General features: G+C 49.7%; 1 long non-coding RNA gene across 1 annotated transcript; it reads right to left on the bottom strand.

Annotated features, from left to right (window-relative positions):
* Positions 1–8,831: 8,831 nt before the first annotated feature.
* Positions 8,832–13,446, bottom strand: LOC134480658 (uncharacterized). The gene is made up of 3 exons (XR_015631144.1): positions 13,118–13,446; positions 12,823–12,935; positions 8,832–12,632 (listed from the first exon to the last, which is right to left on the bottom strand). It is a non-coding gene; the product is annotated as an uncharacterized LOC134480658 (long non-coding RNA).
* Positions 13,447–23,385: the final 9,939 nt, after the last annotated feature.

The following is a 23,385-nucleotide window of genomic DNA, read 5'->3' on the forward strand; positions in this document are numbered from 1 at the left end:
TGGGGGTGGCACTGAAGTGATACTCAAGGAGTTTGAGGAGCTCTGTCTCCCAGTGTTCCTCACCTCTACCTCAGTGGAGGCTAGAGAACTCCATGAGCCAAGGAGAAGGGCCCAGGGGTTATACTGAGGGAGAAGCCAGGTCCTCGGATGTCTTCTTGGGCCATTTCCCATTGCTGTCACAGAATGCCCAAGGCCAGGTACTCGATTAGGAAACGATGTTTGCTTAGCTCATAGGTCTAAAGGCTGAAAGTCCAAACAGCAAGACACCAGCTCTGGATTGTCACCTCCTGACTGATGGCACCAGAGTTCACACAGCAAGAAAGGGAGCCTGAGAGCTGGAAGGGGCTTGTCTTCCTTTCGCAACAACCTTCTATGGAGAACTAAGGTCCCATGGGAGCTAGGCCATGACATCAAGCATGCCCACTGACCCCCACCACTGCGAACCCCCCCCTTAGCACACTGAATACAACTTCCAGCACACAAGCCTCGGAGGACACATCCACCCCCTTCCACCTCTTGCCCCTTCTCAGTCCAGCTAAACCCACTAGGCCCTGGAGGGGTTGTAGAAATCCCAGCTCCCACCCTGTCACAACCCTTGACTGAGGCCCTTGCCACAACTTTAACAGACAGGGGAGACAAAACACTGGAAGATGAGACTCTAGAGGTGAACCTGGGAGCCATGGCTGCCCATTCTCCAGCCACTGCGAATGAGCTGCGTCTCAGTGCCTCAACGTCCTCCTCTGTAAAATAGACAATGTAGTGAGCCACGGAGGGGACCGGCTCACACAGTCTGAACAGGGCGAAGTCAGGAAGGTGGCGCAGGCTCTGGAATCAGCTCCTCGGTTCTGGTAAGAAAGCAGCACAACCTTTGGATCTCACAGGAGAATGGCTCCTGCATCCCCACAATTCCCCTGTCACAAGTGTCTGTCTGAGCCCTTTACGTATAGTGCCACAGTAAGTTCAGGGGTCTCACACACCCTACTGTGCACTCTTCTTGTGGGTTTGTAATCCCTAAGGCAGTGTGACTGCTGCATAGACACAGGCTGCTCTGCTGTGTTGTTTTGGCGACAGTGACAAGAAAACAAGCGGCAGGTTCGCTAACAGAGAACTTTTCCCAAGTATTTTCTATTTGCAGTCAGTTAAGTCCAGGGCTGCAGACCCCACAGAGGGTGAAGGAGCAGCATGTGACCTGGATTAGCAGTTCTTAACCTCGATGCACATTCCACTCAGTCGGGAGGGAGGCAAATCCCACAGGAAGCCATGCCCTGGGCCAGCTGCTCCAGACTCCATGGAGGAGACAGCCAGGTGGAAACCTGTGGTTCAACTAGAAAGAACAGATTCGAGGTCTGTACGGTTATCAACATGGCCTTGGACAAGTCACCCACGCACCCACACATTCTTGGTCCCCAGAGCCAAAAGGCAGTGATAATTCCACATCCTCCGTTGCAAACATAAATCCAAGCAGAACTGGAAGGAGCAGAGCCTCTGGACAAGTTGGTATTTACAAGATAACGCCTCGTTGAGGCAAATCCTCCCCACCTCAAGATCCTAGCATTTCCTTATGCGTTTATCTCTCTGCATTTGCTTGGTGCTCGTTAAGCCCCGCCTTGTCATAGGAAAATTGCAAACCTGCCAGGCACAGCTGCTTCCCAAATACGATGAAGGTATTCAAAGCAGGCCTCACCTGCAAACCCAGATGCTTTGCCGGGCTCAGGACGTCACGGTTATTTTTGGAAGAGGGAGGAAGTCTTTTGGTGGAGCTGGGCACCCACCCAGATGGGAAGGGAGACAACCTTTGAGAGCTACCCCTTTCTAGAAGCAGCTGCAAGCCTGTCTGGAGGAAGCTGTTTTGAGAACCTGCAGCCCTGCCCTGGCTGCAGAGAACATCAACTGACAATCATCCAGTGCCTGTGCTGGTGGATGTCCCAGGGTGGACTCCGTGGTGTAGCTGGAAGCATCCTTCTACTTCCAGGCCTCAGTGGCCTTCTGTATGGAAGCTGCATGGCTGCCCTCTTACCTCATTCACTCTTATTGTGGCTTCAGGAAGGCGCTGGGGGAGGCTTTGTGTCCCTTTGCTGTAGCCCTTGCAACATCACCACAGACTTGGTGTTTATTACAGTGTGGTTCTGGAGGCTGGATGAGTGCACTCCTGAGTAGCTCCAGGGTGAATCCTTCTCTCCTCTTGCAGACACAATGGCTGCTGGCATTGCCTAGCTTGTGACTGCAGGGCTTGAAGCTCTGCCTCCAGTCATTGCCTTCTCTCCTGCTGTCTCTTCAGGGGTGTGGGGATCACTCAGAAAATCCAGGATGATCTCATCTTTAGACCTGTCTTAGTCTATTTTCCGTTGCTATAACTGAATACCACAGACTGAGGGTTCTTTTTTTTGTTGTTGTTGTTGTTGTTGTTCTTTTATAGAGAAGTGCTTTTATTTAGCTCACTGCTCTAGAGTCTGGAAAGTCCAGAAACATGGTATCAGCATCGAGGATGGGCCTTATACATCATCATCATCACCACCACTACCTCCTCCTCCTCCTCCATCATCATCATCATCATCATCATCACATCATCAACACCCCATCCCCACCCTCCACTCCACCCCCACCAACATACATACATATGTACATACATACATACATACATACATACATACATATTTCATTTTATATTCAAGCATTCTAGGAGATACACACTCAGGTTGCGTGTCCCCAGCCCAATTTGACAAATTTTGATACTGGATTTCTGACTTTGGAAATATTTGCATGTATGTTGAGCTCTCTCAGGAAAGGGTCCAAAGTTTAAACATGAATTCAACTTTCTTCAATATGTACCTCATACACAGCCTGAAGATGATTTCATCCAATTGCTTTGCTACGCCTGTTCTGACAGAGACAATCCAGGAGGCCAGGCATGGGGTCTCCACCCGTGAAGTGACATCAGTGCTCCTATCACGTTTGGGAGGACTTGGGGGCCTGAGAATTTTGGATTTGGGGCTTTTAGATTTGGGATCACCCCATTTACAGACTTACGAAAGACCCCCAAATGAATGTGGCCACAAATACAAAAAACGGGGGGGTGGGGGGCAGGAGAGAAGAAAGGTTGCAGGAAGTGGCTGAGGCAAAGAGAAATGCTATGATGTTCAGAGGCTCTGGTGTTAGGCTTGGCCCTGGTTGAAACACCTCTTGGAAGATGGGGAACAGAAAGAAGAGGGGCTGCAGGGCGGCTGTGCACACCTCCTCTCCACAGGGAGGACTTAATGCGAGCCTCCAGCCCAGTCAGCCAGAGCTGTCCACTGCCAACCACAGTCATCCATATTCCCAGACAGATATGCCAGTGTCCCAGGATCCCTACCTCCCGCCCACCACAGCCATCACAATTAATCCTACTGCTAACCCTCAGCTCCTGCCCAGCCCTCAAACCTAGGCCCACCTCTGACCCATGCCCTAGGGAAACCATCTGCAATTAGCTCATTTAGGACATGGAGGGTGGATGGAGGAAGACATGGTGGGGGAGGGCAGGGCATCCCAGTTTAATCTCCTGGGCATGCACTTGTTTTCTGTGCTCGGCCTGCTGCAGCCAGGCATCACTGAAAACCAACACATCAACGGAAGTAAGCCTACTTTTCTCAGTAAAGAGAAACACAAGGTGGATTTTGAGAGCACGGCGCCCGTGAGATTTCAAAAGGTACAGATTGTCCTAAGTCAGCACAGCTGTCCTTGTAATGAGGACACGGGCATAGATAGCAGCATTTCTCCCTAGCTCTGTGCGCTGCTCATGGGTAGGGCCTGAAGCTCTGCATTTCTAAGGAGCTGGGACAGCATGACAAGTCCCTGGGGTAGCAGGGTTCTGTGACATTCCAAACACATGAGAGAGCCCAACCGCCCAGGTTACCCATGGCCAGAGGTGAGGCCCCTCCCATCTCGCCAGATGGAAATCTTCTAGATCGTGGTGTTCTCAGGGGACTACCTTGCTTAGTGCAGTAGAAGTCTTTGTTTGGCTCATATCTCTCCTCTGGTTGGTTCACAGAAAAGGAAACACGATCAACAAGGAAGCCTTGGGGAGGAGTGGGGCGAGGTGGGGGGAGGGTGGGGCAGTAGTTGGGTGGGGGCCAGGCTTAGAAGTTTTAGCCTTTGTAGATGCTTCCTCTCTTACCCAGAGTGAATTGCCTCACAAGGACCGTGAAGCGGGAAGCACACGAGAAGCACACGAGGGATGACAAGAGATTGGCTCAAGACAACCTGAGTCACGACCCTAAGTTGGAAATGGGCTGCTCCCAGCCTCCTTTGTGTTCAAACTCATGTTTCCAGCCGGCGTATTATTTGTGCCAGCCCTGAAGGAACACCCTTTGCCTCTGAAGGTCAGGGATCGTGGAGGAAGCAGGAGCTGCTGGGCTGACAAAGCAGACCCTGGGTGACTCTTAGCTGGGCTCTTAAGCAGGAAGTACAGGTGCCAGTTGGAGGAACCCCTGGGGTTTGCTGCTTTGTTCTGAGGCCCTCAGCTCCTCATCCTCATCAGCTGGTGAGATAAGATTCTTAGAGGCTCCCACCCATCCAAACACACCAGGCTTGTTGGCACAACACTGCCTGTGTGGGGTAGGGGCAGCCGGTAGGACATGCTGCACCCTTCTGACACAGCCCCTCTCCTGCTTCCTCCCCAGAGCACTATTTATCAGTCAGGAAGAACAGAGAGAGCCCCTCTCCAAGGCAGCTCTGAACAGCCCAGAACAAGGGAAACATCCGAGGTGGTATGGGCAGTCCCAGTGGCCTGGAAGCTAAAGTTTTCAAAGTACCAGCACCAGAACCAGAGTTCAATGCAGGTATACTTAAACAGGAAAAGTTTGGGATGTGCCGTTCAAGAGGGATCTTAAGATTACTGGAGGGTTGGGGATTTAGCTCAGTGGTAGAGCACTTGCCTAGCAAGCGCAAGGCCCTGGGTTCGGTCCCCAGTTCCGAAAAAAGAAAAAAGAAAAAAAGGAAAAAAAGATTACTGGAGAGTAATGAAGCATTTTTAACACCATGGACAGGCAAAAAGGCAGTATGGCAGGACCTCTGAAGAGAGGATCAGAACCCCAGTGTACAGACAGGACTGGTGAGAACCGAAGTTGTTTATTCTTAGTATCCGTTTCTCGCTTTAATACATGCAAATTTGAGCCTGCAAGAGCTGGGCCTGAACAGTCAGTCACACACTAAAATCTTTCCATATGTATTTCTGTTTTGCCCTTAGACATGGCAATGTCCCCACAGCACAAGACATACGAGTTGTGTAGAGTCTGCCCCAATCAGCCAGTGTAGGGTACAGGCTGAACTGCAGGCCAACCACAAGGCCAGCAGCGAGGCTGACTGTGCGGCGGTCACTTGGCCCAGCACTTCCTCTACAGGAGGGCAGGGCAGAATGGAAACAAGAGTCAGGGCTTCCGAAGTCTGTCTACCTCTTCTCGGCCATTCCTACGTGACAAGCCTTCCAGCAAAATGTCGCACAGTCGAGAGGCTGAGGGTTCAGAGCGGTCAAGTGCAGAAAGTGCCCAACAGTGGTTTTGATCCGCAAGGCTCCTAGACACCAGCAAATATACGTAGCTGGTATGTCTAGCTCTGTGCCACCTCAAAAGGCTCCCTGGATGTCAGAATCTGTCCCAAGCAGGACCATGATTTCTGCTGTGCTGCCGCCCCCACTCAGTTTTTCCTGTTTTCCTGTTTCCTTTTTTCTCATTGGTTGTTAAGGTTCCAGGGGTGGAACCCAGGGCCCTGTGCTGTTAGTTACTGCCAGCCCAGGTATTTCTCTTCCCAATAAACGACTCTATCTTCCACCAGCTGCTCAAGGCCAAAACTCTAAGTTTGAGGCACACGACACACCCCAAAGTTTATGAGTGCCACCATCAGAATCCTTTGGGATCTGACCAGTTCTAACCAATCCAGGACTATGTCACCTCACCTGTAACCCTGTCCCCCTACCCTGACCCAAAGATCATGCATGTGCAAGCAGGCATTCGTGCACATGTGAGTACAGCCATGCAGCATGTAGAGACAATAATTTATAGGTTCGTTTTTGTAGGTTGATGTCATCATGCAGGTGAAGGCAAACAGAATAGAACGAGGCCCGTCATTGGTTGAGAAGGAAGGATGGGCAGGAGAAATTTTTAAGAAAGCGGGGGAGGAAGCCAGATTGAGGAGAAAGCAGCTGAGAGAGCATGGCAGCAGATGTTAAGATTCTTCTCTGCGCATAGTTACAAATTGTTATGACTATTCTTGTACAGGGTGTATACAGGATTTTGTGTTGTCTAGATGGGCAAATTATATCTTATCAATTGGATCAGAGGATATCGTGTGATGTGTTCTTTCATGTGGTGACTTAGTTGAGTTCAAGAGAGTGTTTGGCGGCCTGACGCACCCGGCTGGTCACAGAATAGGGATGTGTATGCCTGGTGTGATGGAAACCAGCCAAGAGAGCCATGAGAGAGGGCCGGGCAGCCTGACAGAGTGCCATGTTGCAACTGCCCGGGTCAGAAAGTACTTGGGGTCAGCGTGGAGCTGCTATGATAAATTAGCATTAGTTCCAATGGTCTGCCGCCGCCGGAACTAGTGGGAGTGTGACCGACCACCAGGATATGAACAGGAGCTGTTCCGCCCTTTTTTATTTTTACTCCAACAATTTTTTTTTTTTTGAGACTGAATCTAGAGCTGACTTGCCCAGGCTGGCTGGTGATGAGCTCCTTAGGTGCCCTGTCTCTGCCCCACCAGCACCATGTTACAGGCACATCCTGTCACTACACCTGACGTTTCCTTAGGTGGGGGATGGGGATCTGAACCCAGGCTCTCTTTCTTGCACAACGGATCCTTTACCAAGAGAGCCATGTCCGCAGCGCCGGAGTCCCTCCACCGCTCAGAACCCTCTCTGGTCTCCTACATTGCTCTGAAGACAACATCCACACTTTTACCCAACCACACAGTCCTATGCACGGGACCTGAGGTAATGGACTGAATTATATCTCTGGCCAAATTCATATGTGGAAGTTCTAACCCCCCGGTGAGATCATATTTGAGGAAATGTCCTTAAAGGGGGCAGTTCCGGCTAGATGAAGTTGTGAGGACGCGACTCTAATCTGACGAGAATCAAGTCTTTATCAAAAGAGACACCGTCATGTTCTGACCCAGCCTCGCCTTGAGGAAACCAAAGACCAAATGGCTGCTCCTTGCTGAATCTCAGCAGCCAAAGTGACATTGACTGGCACATGCCAACTGTCCACTTCACTGCACAACCAACAATACAACGTACGTGTTGATTGGCTGAGCAACCCAGCAGGCATTGTTCATGCTTGCTGACACAGAAGGATGTCTGCTATGTGCATACATGTGGCATGAATCTATATCTCCATCAAGCTGTAGTTTGTATGTTGAGCGCCCCCCAGAGACATGTGTTAAAACCCCGGTCCCTAACAGCTGTGCTATTGAGAGGAATGGAACCTTCGACAGGTGGGACAATGTGTGTCACTGGGGCCATGACCTTACATGTCACTGTGGGATCTCCATCCCTTTTCTGCTCTTGTTGTTTGCTGCCCAGCAACAAGGGCGAGTGGTTTGTCTCTACTGTACACTTCCGTCGCGATGTCTTATCTGACTCCCAAATGGTGGCGCCCACTGGATCATGGACTCCAGTCTGACTCCAAAGGCAAGTCGAAATAACCCTTTTTCTCTATAGAGTTGGTTGTCTAAAGTATTTTATTACAATACAGGAAGACTTGCTGACATTGACATGTATACCTAATCCTCATCTACACCAGCATCTTCATCTGTCTTTAAATCATAACGCAAAATTCACATCTTATGAAGAAATCCAAGCCAAGATTTTCTTTCTGCCTCTGTCTGCCTAAGAAATCCTACAAGGAAAGCAGTATATTTGAAGAGACAGAAACCCAGGGTCATACAGCTACCATCCCTGTTGGGAGTCCAGATTCCTGACTGTGCTAGGTGGCTGTGAATGTTAGTTTTAGCTGTCAACTCAACACACTCTAGACTGAGCTGGGAGACAGCTCTTTGGCCATGTCTAGGGGGACATTTCTTGACTACATCACTTGAGATAGAAAGACCTGCCCACAGTGGGCGGCACCTTTCCCTAGGAAGGGGGGACTCTTAACTGTAGGAGAATGAAGAAAACGAGCTAGTCACTAGTGTTTGTTTTCTCTCTGTTCTTGTGACATCTCCACAACATGAGCTGTAACCCGGCAGCGTAAGTTAAACAAACCCTTTCTCCCTTAAGTTGCTTTTGTGAATCCACTTTATCAAAGCAACAGAAGAAACTCAGGCAGTTGTCCAAACAGTTGGAATTTCACGTATTAACTATAGAGAGGAGTCCAAGAATATTAGAGAGAGTTGGATCTTCAAGATTTTCTCGCCCAGAATCCACCAGAAATTGTGCCACTTTTCCTTCAGCCCCCTGGGCAGACATTGTTAATCGATCACAGAACTGTCTTCCCACTAAATTTCCTGTGTCCTTGGTTTTTCACAAAATCTCAGCTACACAACTGAAGTGGCTCAGCATCCCAGAGAAAGCTCGCTCCCATCAACTTTGCAATGGTGGTTTAAATCTGAGAGGAGTGCTTGTTTTTGTTTGTTTTCAATTACAGAGCATGCCACCAGGACTGGACACCTGTTGTTGTAAAATATAAAAAATTTAAAAAAAAAAGTACTGTTGTCTTTTATCCCACTAGGATTGGCACCTCAGTGCCCCAAGATATCTTGCCAGAAGCACACATTCCAATTCCATGGCGGCCCAGACCAGCTGCCCCACACTCCCTTACCCTTAAATCTGCACATGAAAGAACACACACAACACAATAACCTTTGACCCAATTGGTAAGATATAATTGCCCACCTAAACATACAAAGCCCAGTACCATTCATCCCTTAAAAAACATTAATAACAACTTGTAAATACATAGAGTGGAATCTTAACATCACCTGCCATGGCTTCTCACCCTCTCCCTCCTGTCTGTTCCCCTTTCTGTTCTCCTCCTCTTCCTTCAAACTTCCCTCCCACCCATCCTTCCTTCTCCTCCAATGGCAGGCCTCCTTCTATCCTGTACCTGCCCCTCACCTGTATTTTATAAATCCAATGGGGAGAAGGTTCTAGTGAAGTCACCTGAGTCCTGAGCATGTGACAAGGCAGCTGTCCTTGGGGCAGTGGAATTATCATCAAAATACAGATAACTCCAGGGCAAACCACAACAGACACCCACCAGGCTTGCGTTCAGATATGGTCAGACATTGAACTGGCGGGATCTCAGCCATCATTTTCAATATTAAATCAGATCAGACGTTATTAGTCTATGACCTTTCATTACTGCTGACTATTTTGGAAGATTGTGATCTTTTAAGCCAAAATCAATAAGATGGGGGGTGCGGGGGGGGTGGGCAGGAATTATGTGAATACCAGCTGTCAGCAAGGTGCCAAATGGAGTCAAGTAGAGTCAGGAGAGCAAGAAACAACCCCTGCCTTTGGGACCAAGAGATAATTGTGAAAAATTGAAATGGAGGAGCAGCCCACGTGGCGGGAGGTGAGGACGGAGACAGCAAAACTTCAAAGCCAGAAAGGGCAGAAGGCCTTGGTGCCCTCTCCAAGAACCCCATATCTATATCCACAAACAGAACCCAAAAACCTCAGGTGAGGCAACCCCAGCCCCAGCCTCAAAACCGAATCCTGATTGTGTAAGCCAAACGTGTAATCTCGTCTCTTCACATCGGAAGAAAAAAAGGCACAAGGCCTGACAGTCCTCCTGTGGAACTCTAGGTAGTTCACTCACTTGCGAAAAGGAAAGGCACCAAATAAGCCATTGTGCTCTCACGTGACCAGAAGCATCCAGACTGCTGTGGAAAGTGACCTCTCTCCTCCCTCCCAGACATGGAAGGGAGCTAGGAAAAGCTCCCAGAATTCTCCAACTCTTAGGTGCCACTCTGACTCTTTGTGTTGTGTGGGAACAGAACCAGACCCTCACACAGAGGCTGCTACACCCACCAAAATATATGCCTGGTATCTGAGCCCTAACTGTAGCAAAGCATTGTTTTCTTTAATGGGAATGTGTCCCAGAGGTTGGAAAAGAAAACATATCCTAACTCTTCTTCCCAAGAACATGGCCGTGTGTCATTATGGGAGAACGGGTGTTAAGAATAGATATCTAATATAGGAGTTTAACTGGGGGGATTGGGAGAGGAGTGGGGAGAAGGGAGTTGGAGAGGGTGCTGAGAGCAAGCCCCTCTATGATGCAGGGCTGCAAGACCAGAGTGAGGGGCAAGGAAGGGATGTGAGGTGGAAGTACCCAGGGCCTCCATGTTGTCTCTGTGGGATCCATCCTTCAGCTAAAGTCTGTCAGCAGTAAGGGCAGGATGTCTCCCGGGATGGCCGAACAGTGCAGGTGCCCTGTGCACTCTCGGGTTAAGAGCAGCACAGGAGAGGTGAGGCCTCTCTGCAGGGACCACAGGACCAGTCACTTTCTCTTGCTGTGAGCAAAATTCTTTGCTTTGGAACCCCCAGAGTCAACTGGAAAACCATGTTCCGGGCCGGGCAGGAAGGCCTGGCAGGGGAATCAAAGGTTGTTACTACACTGCCCTGCTCCACTGGACACAGCTTCAGCAAAGCCAACTCAGCCTATCATACTGCACCAGGGAAAGACGCTCTTTCGAACAACTGGAATGAGAAGAAAGAGACAGTTTACCATGACGTCATTTAGGTGGTACTAAACATTCTGACACAAGAAAATCTGAGCCCACAAGGCATAGGGCTCCAAGAGCCACCTATGTCTGGATATGGGAGCGTTATACAAGTCACCAGGTCTGTATTTGGAGCAATATGGCACCCTTTTACCTGGTTTCCACAAACCAGGAAGGACCCAGTTGGCCTGTGTTACTCTGCAGAATCCTATAGCTTAGACCAGCGGGTAATGGGCTGACTTATCCCCGCCTGCCAGCATAGAACTGCGTCAGGAGCCAGGAGACAGACTCCCATTCTTTTCTTTCTCTGCCTCATCAGCATGTCCTGACATAATGTGGTAGGCAGAATGCCAGGGACACAGAGCACGCCAGGCACAGTTCTTCATCCCTTACAGATCCCCTTCACCCTCACAACCTCCCTATGGGCTGGACATGCCTCAATTTTACAGAAACCAAAGAGGCTTAACCAGCTTCATGCCCTAAGCTCAGGGTGACCACTCCACTAGCCAGGACCAGGGTGGGCAGAATGGGAGTCTTCTCCGATGAGAACAGAGACCTCGCTGGTCACATGGCCACCGACCCGGTTACAAGGACGGCTGAGAAATGGCAGCTGTATGGCCATATACAGTGTAGCTGGCTGAGCTGCTACTTGCCTGGGGTGAGGCTCGCCCAGTCTGTGTGATGGTTTGCGTTACTCTTCAAGGATGCACCATGTCATGACCTGTGCCAGCACTGCTGTCACTCAAGACTCAGTTTACCTTCACTGAGATGCTCTTACTTCTCCATGTGGCTAGGAGAGCCCCTCCCACACGTGGGTCTTCCTCTGTTCCAGCTCTTACCTTGTATAGGATGCCTCCCTGGTCCCAATACGTGCTTATAGGCATAGTTTGTTTGGCCCATACGGTATTGGAAAGGAAAAAGGAGGCACAAACTTTCAACTGTGGGCCGAGGAGATAATGTAATCTGCAACACATCTGCCTTGCAAGCGTGCGTGTTGAATTCCCAGAATCCAAGCTAAAAAGGCCAGGCATGGTGATGTTCAGTCCCAGAACTGGAACGACAAACAGATTGTTGGGGTTCTCTGGCCAGCCTGGTTGAAAGAGCAAGCTGCAGACTAGTGAGAGAGCATGTCTCAAAAAAAAAATGCAGATGGGAGTCTGCAAGGTGGCCTTAGCTAAATGTCCTTGCTGTCCAGGCCAGACATTCTGGGTTTGATCCCAGAGTCCATGTAAATGTGGAAGGAGAGAACCGGCTCCACAAACCTACCCTTATATCTTCACGTGCACGGCACAGCATGAATGCCCAACATGTATCCACATATTAATAATAAATTTAAATTTTTTAGCCAGGTTCTAGTGGCACACACATTTAATCCCAGCACTTGAGAGGCAGAAGCAGTCGGATCTCTTGAGTTCCAAGCCAGCCTGGTCTACAGAGTGAGTTCTAGGACAGCCAGGGCTACACAGAGAAATCACAAAAAAAAAAAATTGTAAAGGCGAATGGTATTTGAGGAATGACACCTAGAGCTGACCTCTGCTCTCCGTGAACACTCACACACTTGTGCGAACGTACTCCTCATGTGCACCTCCACACACATGCACATGCACACGCGCACACACACACCAGATATATGGCTCTACTTAAAAACCTAAATAAACCCCAGAGTCATTCAGACGTAGTGACAATCAACTGAGGCTAAGCAGCTTATCAATCCCTGAACAGCATTCGCACTTGGTTCCCATGGGATCCGCCATCCCCTAGCATCTCCCACCCCATCCACTTCATGTTTCTGCTCTTTTCCTGGTCCCTCCAGGGAGTCCGATAGCTTCTCTCTGGATGAAGGAAGCGACTGAAGATCAGTGCTGGCCAGAGGGGGAACTGGTCTCCAGGGAGATAATCCACTCAGTTGTGACACGTGACAGAGCATTTTACACAACCTGAGAAGAGACAGAGATGGGTCATAATAGGTGGGACCCCCTTGTCCAGGACTTCATACCTCTCACCCTCTGTTTAATCCTCAGCTTCTTGTCAAGACCCTAAAGGTGGACTCGGTGGGGGCTGGTCACTGTCCCTCTTCTGAAGTGACCGCACATCAGAATACACTTTTTTCTGCATGTTCACTATTACCTGTCTGTTTGACCTTGGGCCTGTAGAGGACGAGTGGCTGAGCCAGGATGTTAGGGATACCAGGGCCCAGGCTCTGACTCTGACAACTCTGGTAGCAGCCAGGCTTCTGGGGGCTGGAAGAAATTATTCAGACAAACGTCAGGCAGAAGAATCCCCCTAAGGAAGTATGGAAGCCACTTGGATGCTCACAAAAGGGCCCCAGGTGGAAGGCAGCTGATATCGAGAGACGACTACAGGTGATAGCTTGGCATCCGAGATATTAGGAGAACTTTGAGGTGAAGCTTGGGACCCTTACCTGCCTAAGACTCACTTCGTTGTGGAAAAGGCATTGAGGAAATATAACAGGACCTAACAGGCCTGGTTCATCTGGGGCCATGGAGTTGAGGCTCCCATTTCAGGTGCTGATTTCCTGAGCCACAGCGTGGACAGGCTGCCCCGGTCTTATCTCGTGCTGTGGGAAACAAGGCAGTGACTGTTTTCTGTGATTTCTGCATAGGATACAGTCCCATCCACCCTCCTAGATGAGGCCACTGGGTAGCCCCTTGCCTTTCCTGGCTCTGGCTAGAGGATAATGACGCTGATTGCTTTCTGACACAGGGATAGGCCTTCCTTGCTGTCACAGATAGGGGAAGAGTGAAAGAAAGATCTTCTAAAATTCCTACACATCCTCTGCTTCAAGTGGGGCGGAAGGGGGTGGAGGAGGAGGGGAATGGAATGGGGCGCCTGACAGCCTCGGGAACCGGGCCAAGAAGAGCAATGGGCCAGAGACTGGCATTTGTCTAGTGACCTCTTATGGTATTGCTGAATCATGGGGCCTTTTGTAATACAGAACTGGGAGGGACCCATTCTCAGAAACCCTCCGTCCCTCTCTGCCCAAGCCCTGGGCATTTGCTTTCCGCTGACATCCAACTGATGTCATCATTTCGATTTCGTAAACAGGCTGCTTCCAGGCCAAGGTGATGATGACCCCTGAGAGCACAAGCTGCCTCAGCGGACTCTTTCATGGGGTGAGGGTTCTCATTTCCCACTGCCGCCCCTCTGATTAGTGCTGACAGTAAGGGATGAGGCAGGGCAGACAGCTGGACAGAGAGAGGGAGCTCAGACCAGAATAACAGAGCTGCCCAGGGAGCTACGGGAGGCACCCCCGGCTATTAATAGACCTGTGCACTGGAGCTGTGCTGCTGCCATTTCTGATACCCACTAAGGATCTCCAGTGAGAAGCAACTTGGGGGGCTCTGACATTTGAATGCCACCCACTGTTTGCTTGTGCAAGGTGAGGGCCGTGCCAGGGCTCAAGTCTGTGCCATAGTGCAAACCAGTCCTGGGTGGTTCTGTCACCAGATTTATTAGGGTCAGAGCCTGGATCCTAACATGCTGGTCTCAGCCACTCGTCCTCAAGAAGCCAATTAAACAGGTCAGATTGAAAGGCAGAGAAAAAAGATATATCCAGTGTTGGAGGAGAAACAAAGAGGCCCACGGATCCCTCCATCCCTGAGTCTGTCACTGGGGTCCTGACGTGGGGTTGTGGTTGAAATGGAGGCAAGAGGGATCCATACTTCAGTAGTCCTGGTCAAGAGAGAGTCTGCCAGTCATGGTCCATCATTGCCTCTTCTCTGGTCTTTCAAAACCATCTGACAAATATTTAGGACTGTGTGAACTCTCTCTCTGAAAGCCGAACTCCCCCTCTGGCATGCACCGTGCTCTCTTCTTCCAGACTGAGGCTCCTGGGGAAATTCTAATTTCCTAGGGACCACTGTTGCAATGGCCTGGTATGCAAAGGGGGAGTTCCTTTAGAATAAGCACTGACATTTATTCCCGACAGACCGGAGACACTACTCTGCTCATCTCTAAAACTAGGCTGCCCTGTGACTTGGCACGGTTGTTTCAGGGTCAAAGAGCAGGAGTAAAAATCTCCACCTCTTGCCCCTTTCCTGAATGCAGCTTAAATAATCACCCAACCCCACGGCCACTCTGAGCCTGGAGAGCAATTTTCAAGTTGTAGGTTCGTGTTCCTATGACAGGGAAATGGAGAAGAAAAATATTTTTAAAAAGTCACTAAGCTCTTCCCGGGCCTCAGAGCAGAGTTTAAATGCCTCCTGTCCCCATGGCGTAACCAGCTATTAGGGGGAAAGCCAGGGTTCTGGCAACCTCCAATATGCCGAGGAACACTGAGAAGCAGAAAAGGGGGATTTATTCATTGCGGCCACACTGGGAAGAAGAGAGAAAAAGGAGATTACCAGCCTTGGCAAGTCCCCAGTAGACACCAGCAGGCTTACAGGTCTCTAGACATAGCCCCATGCCTTCCAACCAGTAGCTTCCAAAAACAGAAGCTGAAACTTCAGGACGCTTGCTCGCTGGGCCCTGAGATTCCAACATCTGTTACCTCTGCAGAAGCGGATCAGGAGTCAGAGGTAGGACATTCTTCTACTGGAGGGGATGTAAGAGAACAGGGCCCAGCAGAATCAAGGTTAACCTGGAAGATAACCTAATGGCAGAGAGCGTGTCCCAACCTGTAACAAAATGAAGCCTGCAGCCTCCAAAAGCAAGAGAAGAATGGTCATGCACAGGACTCACTCAGCTCGTAAAGGGCTTTCCTAGATCCTGACCTTCCTGAACTCTCCTACTCTTCTGCTCTCGGGGACGCTTTTTGCTGTGTTAATAAACTATTGCTGTCCCTGTGTCCCCAATTCAGGTCTTTGTTTTGTGTCACAAGAACCAGGAGAAGTCACTCAGCACGTGCCTTCTGGACCCCAGTATATATCTAGAACCCAGGCTTGAGGGGCGGGGGGAAGACGTATGTCTCTGTTAGATCATGGACCTGCCTCTAAGACACTGGACACTCTTGGAAACCAAACAGTCTGAGGAAATCAAGCTAGGCTTCCCTCAGCCCCCTGCAGTTCTCTCTCTCTCTCTCTCTCTCTCTCTCTCTCTCTCTCTCTCTCTCTCTCTCTCTCTCTCTGCCATGGCTTCAGGACCCCTGATTTGCCCAGCACCTGGTTCCTCTGTGCTGTTTGTCACTCAGACTGTCCCAGACTAAATCACATGGTGTGGGGTGTGCTGCCACCTCACAAGAGGACAGGAGCTGGCTCTTACAATCCGAACTTAACAAGCACCACAATAAACTGCTTGGTACCTCAAACTGCACTGTTCTCCTCATTTTCTAAACCCATGCCTGAAGTCCAGAACTCTTCCACAGAGTCTTGTGGTGGGGTGGCTTCCTGCCAAGGCCCCAGCATGTGTACCCAATACAGCAGCATTCTCTCCATGGCCCGAACCTCTCTACTGTTGTTTACGACGCTTCACATAGACACACAGCCCTTGACTGGACAGCAGTTAAGTCCCCTGTTCACCTATGACTGTGACATTCTATGTTCAATGCAGCACACACACACACACACACACACACACACACACACACACACACACACACACACACAAACTGTCTCCTTAGAAGGAGTTGACACTTCACAAGCATGTACCATGGCTCGAACACAGTCCCAGCAGCCAATGTGTCTGAGAGTTGAGACAAAGCCCACCATAGCCATGAAAAACAGACTCCCCATCACCACAGGATGGAGGAGAAAACCATTGCTCAAAGCCTCCCAGCAATTAGGGGTGTGGCATCAAGAGCTTCCTAAAGAAAGCTGTCTGCACAGTTTTACTTAAATGATTCTTTTCGGCTTGTGAAGGGTCAGGAGTGACAAAGATTTGAGGAGGTTCTCGTAGGACCTGCAATCACAGGCAGCACACAGACATGTGTCCTCTCCTCTCTGTATCATGTGGTTTTCCTCTTAGTGTTCTGGGAGGCTTACCAGAAGCCCCCGTAGACAGCCAAAACCTCCTATAATTGACATCTGACAGTCAGAAGCAGCACAGAGAGACCCCTTGTCTCCAGCAGCCCAATCTTTTAAGGACCTCTACCACCTCAGGTAGACGGGGGTCTTTGACTTTACCATGGAAAAGAAATTTGCGGCAAACCAGTATGATGACGAGTTGGAGTGAATTTGTTTATTTACTTAAATTTTTATTGTAAAAATACTTTTAAATAAAGATATTGTGCTACAGAATTAGTCAGACCAAAGCCTATCCACCTCAATAAGCAGCTATAGTTAGAGTAACCATTCTAGGGCATCACACGGAGTTTACACTTTCACTCTCAGTTATGTTTTTATGCACTGGTCCATCACATAAAAACAGCATTGAAAAATCAATGACACGGTCCCCAGCTCCGAAAAAAAGAACCAAAAAAAAAAAAAAATCAATGACAGAGTGAAAACCAGAAAAATAGTTAGGTGTATAGCCTCTTTCATAACTCATGTGTCTGTTACCTAGAGGAACGATTCTGTGGGTGTCTTTCCCATGGGCATATGTTGTATCTTATGGCTTAAGTTACATTGATTACAGAGTGTGATGTTTACAGTGTTTTAAGGGTTAAAGAATGTCCTTTTGCAAACAGAGATGTAAGGTGGGTTTATGAGGGTCATTATTTGGATTTAGGAAGGAGGGTTACAAGCTCAAGGTTACAGGCCACTCCAACTCAAGCAAGCACAGTCCAGTTGTCACCTGAGGTGTCCTTAGGAAGCACATGCTGCCTCTGCAGGCAGATTGGGCTTTATCAGCGGTGTTCAGATTTTCCTGACTCAGTCAGCCAGGCAAACAAGTCCCTTTCTAAAGCCTAGGGCTCTGCCCTCCCATGTCCCCAATCTGCCTTTCTGCCTGCCTTGGTAGCTACACAAGCACCCTCTGTCCATTAACTCACTTCTACATTCCAGCAACATTGAGGACGCCACATGAATGACTAGTAGACTGCACAGCTTAGGGGATCGGCTTTTCCTAAGTGTGTTCACTCTGCGCTGGGCTGATTCCATGGATAAGAACTCAAGTAACTGATGACCAATCTGGAATTCTGTGAAATGCTGAGTGTAACTGATTTGATTTGTTTTGTTTTCGTTGTCTGTTTTGGTTTGGTTTTTTGGTTTTGTTTTGTTTTGTTTTGGGGGGGGTTGTCTTGTTTTGTTTTATTTTGTTTTTTGTTTGTTTGGGTTTTTTGTACGAGCGTTTTGTCCTCATGTATGTCTGTGCACCATGTGAACACAGTGCTCGTGGGGGTCAGAGGAAGCTACTGGATTCTCAGGAATTGGAGTCACAGATGGTAGTGGGCTCCGTGTGGGCGCCGAAAAGGAACCTGAGTCCTCTGGAAGAGCAGCCAGCTCTCTTAACCATAGAGCCATCTCTCCAGCCCCCTGACGTGTTTTAAATCCATCTGCGATGATTTATATAGACAACTGGATGTCAAGCCCTTGGTCTGAGGTCCAGGGCATCCCTGAAACCAGGCACGGGTGCCCTGCTTTGTGCCGTACACACCACGCCCTGTTGTAAGCACCCATATGACCTTTCACCCCCTAAGTGGACACTGCCGTGGTGGGGTTTACTCTGACGTCACTGGCTGGTCACTGCCGGGGCTGTTAGCATTCGAGGAGTGAGACCTCCCAACGTGAATGAGGCACTTTCTGAGACCTTCCTGGAAAACTCTGCTTGGATGTGTTTGTCAGTCCCTCACAGCTGACTCTCCATGTTCAGAACAAGCAAAGGCTCAAGAGCCACCTCTCCTCCATTTTCCATATACCTGCTTAATCCTCTCACTGCTGTTTTAGACCAACTCAAAGGATTTTACACTTTTCTTTACATGCTTATTGGTATACTGAAGTGTCTGGTGCTAATGGAGAAATTTTTTTTTTCTTCTCCGAGACACATTAGCAAATTCTGTCCTAGAAGAGGAGTTCAGTCTATAGCAGTTAACACAGGCTCTTGAAGGCCCTTACGAGAGTGGCCGCTGGTGGTCTGGTATTGCTGCCTGTAAGCTATGCAAGCATTCCCAAGCGGGAGCGCATTCTCCTGGCTGCGACAGAGATCCTCAGGACAGGAGAGCCACCTCCATCCTTGTAAGTGGCTGCTCCAGGTGGTCTAGTGTCCGGACTGCCTCTGGTGTAGCAACAATGTCTTAGAGAAGAAAGCCCAGGCTTCTTCATGGACCATGCCTTCTGTCTTCCTAAGATACATTGAGGGTCTACAGTAGCTTTCTGCAAACGGTTCCGCCTCATCCAATCATCTCCCTACCGAGAAACCAGAGATCTTCAAACAAGCCAGTTCAGTGTCTCTCCTACCTCTAATGCTACCACAGAATGTTCAAACTAACATTTTCTCTCCCACTTCATCTCCACTGCCGCCCCTCACTAACCCCTTCCAGCTTCTGTGTTGTTCCAAAAGGAACCGCAGGTCCCTGGTCCCAGGAGGGCTCGCCTAGAAGGTCACTTCCTCCAGCCTTTTCCTTTCATGGTATCCGGTCCCACTTTTTATCCTAGCACCTCTGAGTTCTCAGGACCTTCTCATCCACAAACATCCCTTCCCTTGCGGAAGACTCAGGCCACTGGCCTGCCTCATGCGTGTACAACCTAACGAGCCTGGATTCCTCTCCGGTGACCCCCCCCCCCCCCCCAGTCTAGAATTACAGCCAGGGCACCAGCCTGCTTCTGGAACAAGTGTTAGCATTTTGCTCACAGCAGCTCTGGAAATTAGATGCTAGCCCCACACCCCGTGATTCAGTCAGCAGCAGGAGGAGGCTGGGTCAGGAACACAGAGCTCTCCTTTCTTCTGAGAGATAGCAGTGTTCCAAAGACTGGGGCCACAGAGGAGAGCTAAGTGACAGGCCTGAGAACCGACCTGCATGCTGGAAGCTGACCCTCCCCGGCAGTGTGCCAACTGTGACATTTAACAAACCAGGCGATCGCCCAGCTTGGAAAGGAGGTGCCACCTAGCTCTGGGATTGTCGTGTAGCTGGGATGGAACTGGATTTCCCTTTTCAGAACAAAGACAAACACACTCCTCTGGGAAGCCCATCCTGGGAGAGGCTGCATGTATCAGAGGCCCCACTTCCGTGCCAAGTATTCAAAGCCCGCGGCCTGGCCTGCTTGCTTCGGCAGTTCCTGGCAGAGTATGCCAGCATTCTTCAGCTTTGAAATTTAATTGCCTACCATAGCCATGAAGCCCATTTCCAAGGCAGAAAAAGAAAACTGAAAGGGGAAAAAAAAAGGAGTAAGGAAAAAGAAAAGCCACAGGAGTTGTAGGAGAAGTTCTCACGGAAGCAGGCTAAGATGAGCTGGCCACTGAGTTTGACCATCAGCCTTTGGGGGAGGTCAGTTTTTTTTATAAGCTAGTCCCAGAAGCTGGCGTTCAGAAGAGGAAGAGCAACAAAGACAGCTCTGTCAGCAACAAGAAAATGGAAGTCACGGGGAAAAAAAACCAAAACAAAAAAACAGAAAACGCTGCCCCCCGGAATCATTGTGATCTGCAAGATAGTCGTTCCTAGCGCTCATGTTCAAGAGTGGACGCTGATGGCCGTGCCAGGGCCAGGTGGACTCCTGGCTTTTGTGTTGTTCTCATTTCTAAGCAATGAGCTTGCTGTAACCTCTTTCCTGTGCCCCAGGAGGGAAAACAAAAACTTTCTCTTTGTCTCCCTCAGACAAATGCAGCTTCTTCATGAGCTACCCTCTCCTGCAGACAGACTTCTTAGCGTAGACCGGTCCACTCTGGGTGAACTTGTGTTTCCCTTGCTTGAAGAGAGCAATTTCTTAGGGAAAGGGGGTGCAGTCAGGGGGTGGGGAAGCAAGGCTGCCCCTTGTTTCTCAAATTGGTGTCGTAGTCTCAGCCTCTGCCTCAGAAAACACGGTAGGGCTCAGCCCGGAGGACAAGGGTCCCAGGTTTCACACCACAGTCTGTGTTTAGGGCCTCAGGGGCAGACAAGTTGTCTTGTGTCCATCTTATTTGAAGGACCGACAAAAACCTCTTAGCTCTTTGACATTTCTCAGAAAGTCCAGAGGCGCGGAACGTTGACGGCAGTCAGCGAGAGATACAGAACAACACACTGTAAAACCTCCACGGTGGGAAGGAGGGGACACGAAGGACACACAACCCCCACATTCAGCTCTCAGAACACTGAGATCGTGGAGCCCAAGAAATTAAAATTGCCCCACGAGCCCCCACTTGGGAAAAGGAAAAGGCTGAGGGGGCGCTAGTCCCCAGAAAGACATTTCACTTGGTGCTGACAAGCTGTCAGACTGCCTGCTAGGAGGCAAGATGGAGTACAGACAGGATGGCTCAGTGATGGCGGGACCTTTACCAGGGCGACTCAGGTGTTCAAGTCTCTGCTCTTTGTTCAAACTAAAACTTCATCTCAAGACCACAAAGACGGACCTTGAAGTGGGGTAGGGTAGCACTTGACCGCCCCCCCCTCTCTCTCTACCTCTCTCCCTCTCTCCCTCTCCTCTCCTCTTCTCTCCTCTCTCCTCTCTCTCCCTCTCCCTCTCCCTCTCGCTCCTCCCTCCCCCTCCCTCTCCCTCTCCCTCTCCCTAATGTAGCTGCACTGGAGACAAACAAGCAAACACTTTGTTTTTCACTGTTGTTTGTTTTCCAAGGGTGGATCACTGGACTCGATATGAGGGCTACCGGGGACCCAGACTGTCCCTAGCTGTTCCAGGAACAGTGCTAGCTCTTCGGTAGATATTAAGTGCACCATGTAGTTGAGAGAACCTCAGGCCTGTCTTAGTCTTACTTCTTGTCTGGGTTCTGGCTACCACCTAACATAAGGACCAGCCCTCCTACTGGGGTCCAGGTCAAATGAAACCAGGGAAGAAAGAGGGAGTAGGGAGGAGAGAAAGAGAAGGAACTACTGTTTTCCAATCATTCATTCATTTTTTAATGCTTGCCATATCCCACTCTGTGCCAACCCATGCTAGGTACCAGAAAGACGACTATGGGCGAAGTGTCCCTCCACTGTGAGGCTTTCAGCTTCTGGGATGATGTTGACCACTGAAATATACTATTCAATGTAAGGAGAGCATGGGACCCAGGGTCCAGCAGGGCTGCTAAGCACAGGGGAGCTTAGATGCAAGTGTGAATCACTTGCCCACTCCTATGTGCTTGGTCCCAGGGAGAATTTGTGATCTCCTAACTCCTCATGCAAACCCCACAGTGCAGGAGCTTCTGTAACCTCATCTGGGCTCAGGGTGACAGGCCTTCCCAAGGACCCAGAGGCCACGGTCCTGCTGCATACAACAGTGTTGCCCCACGGGAGATAGTGGCTATATCAGTTGTATTTCTGTTGCGGAGATAAAACACCAAGACTAAGGCAACTTACAGAAGGAAGGGTTTGCTCTGGGCTTGTGGTCCCAGGGCGGGCCAGTGTCCATGATGGCAAAGAGAAGGCATACTACAGGAGTAGCTAAGAGCTCACAGCTCAAACTGCAAGCAGGAGGCAGGAAGCATGCTGGGAATGGAGGAGTGTTTTCAAACTCTAAGCCCACTCCCACTGACATCTTCTTTCCGTAAGGTCGCACCCCTAATCCTTCCCAGTTCCACCCACTGGCCATCAAGCACTGGAACATATGAGCCTATGGAGGCCATTCTTGTCCCATCCACCACCCTGGGCATGGACCAGGCATGGACCAGGCTAGCCTAACTACTCCTCTCTTGTTCCCTCTCTCAGTCAGATTCATGCCTTCACACATGGAGGCAGAATGCATGGATCAGCTGTCCGGCTTACACCTTCCCTCAAGGACACACATGTATGCACAGATGCCCACAGGAAGCCATATATTCTCATGTGTTTCCACTCTCACAGTGCAAGGTCTTCAACTATATCCTCCTATTCACACTCTCTCATGCTGTCTCATACCTTTATACACACCTATATCCTCACACACACCCTCAGACACTCCCACACACCCTCATACACTCCTACACACTCCCACAATCTCACACTCACACACTCCCACACACTCTCACACACTCTTACACACCCTCGCACCCTCACATACTCCCACACTCCCACACGCTCTCATACACTTTCACACACTCACACACACTTCCACACATTCCCACACTCCCCCACACTTTCACACACTCCCACACACCCTCACACATTTACACACTCACACACACTCACCCCCACTCTCACACACTCCACTTACATACACGCACATTCACACACACACTCACACATACACACATTCCCACACTCGCACACTCACAAACACACATTCTCACACACTCTAACATTCCCATATACATTCTCACATATTATCTTATACACACTTACTGACACGTTCCCACTGTACACATTCTTTCTATTCTCTCTCTCTCTCTATCTCTCTCTCTCTCTCACACACACACACACACACACACATACACACACACACACACACACACACACACACACACACACACACGGGGGGGAAGGGGGACAGAGAGAGACACAGAAAGAAGCACACTTACACCCCCACCTCTTACCATTTTGTTCCCAGATGCTTGTGTGACTTTCACACTCAAGCCCTCCAACCTTTGCCCATCTCTTTCCCTCCCAGTCTAAATGCCCCATCAGGATGTCAGCCCTGCCCTCTCCTTTCCTGTGTCCAAGTGGTGTTTGACTGGTCCTTGAGTTCATGAAGTGTTTGTCAAAAGCAAAGACATTGAACCTGTAACATGGAAAGCCGCCTCCTGACAGAAAGG

The sequence above is a fragment of the Rattus norvegicus genome, chromosome 10, assembly GCF_021556685.1.
Source record: "Rattus norvegicus strain SHRSP/BbbUtx chromosome 10, alternate assembly SHRSP_T2T, whole genome shotgun sequence".
Lineage (NCBI taxonomy): Eukaryota > Metazoa > Chordata > Mammalia > Rodentia > Muridae > Rattus > Rattus norvegicus.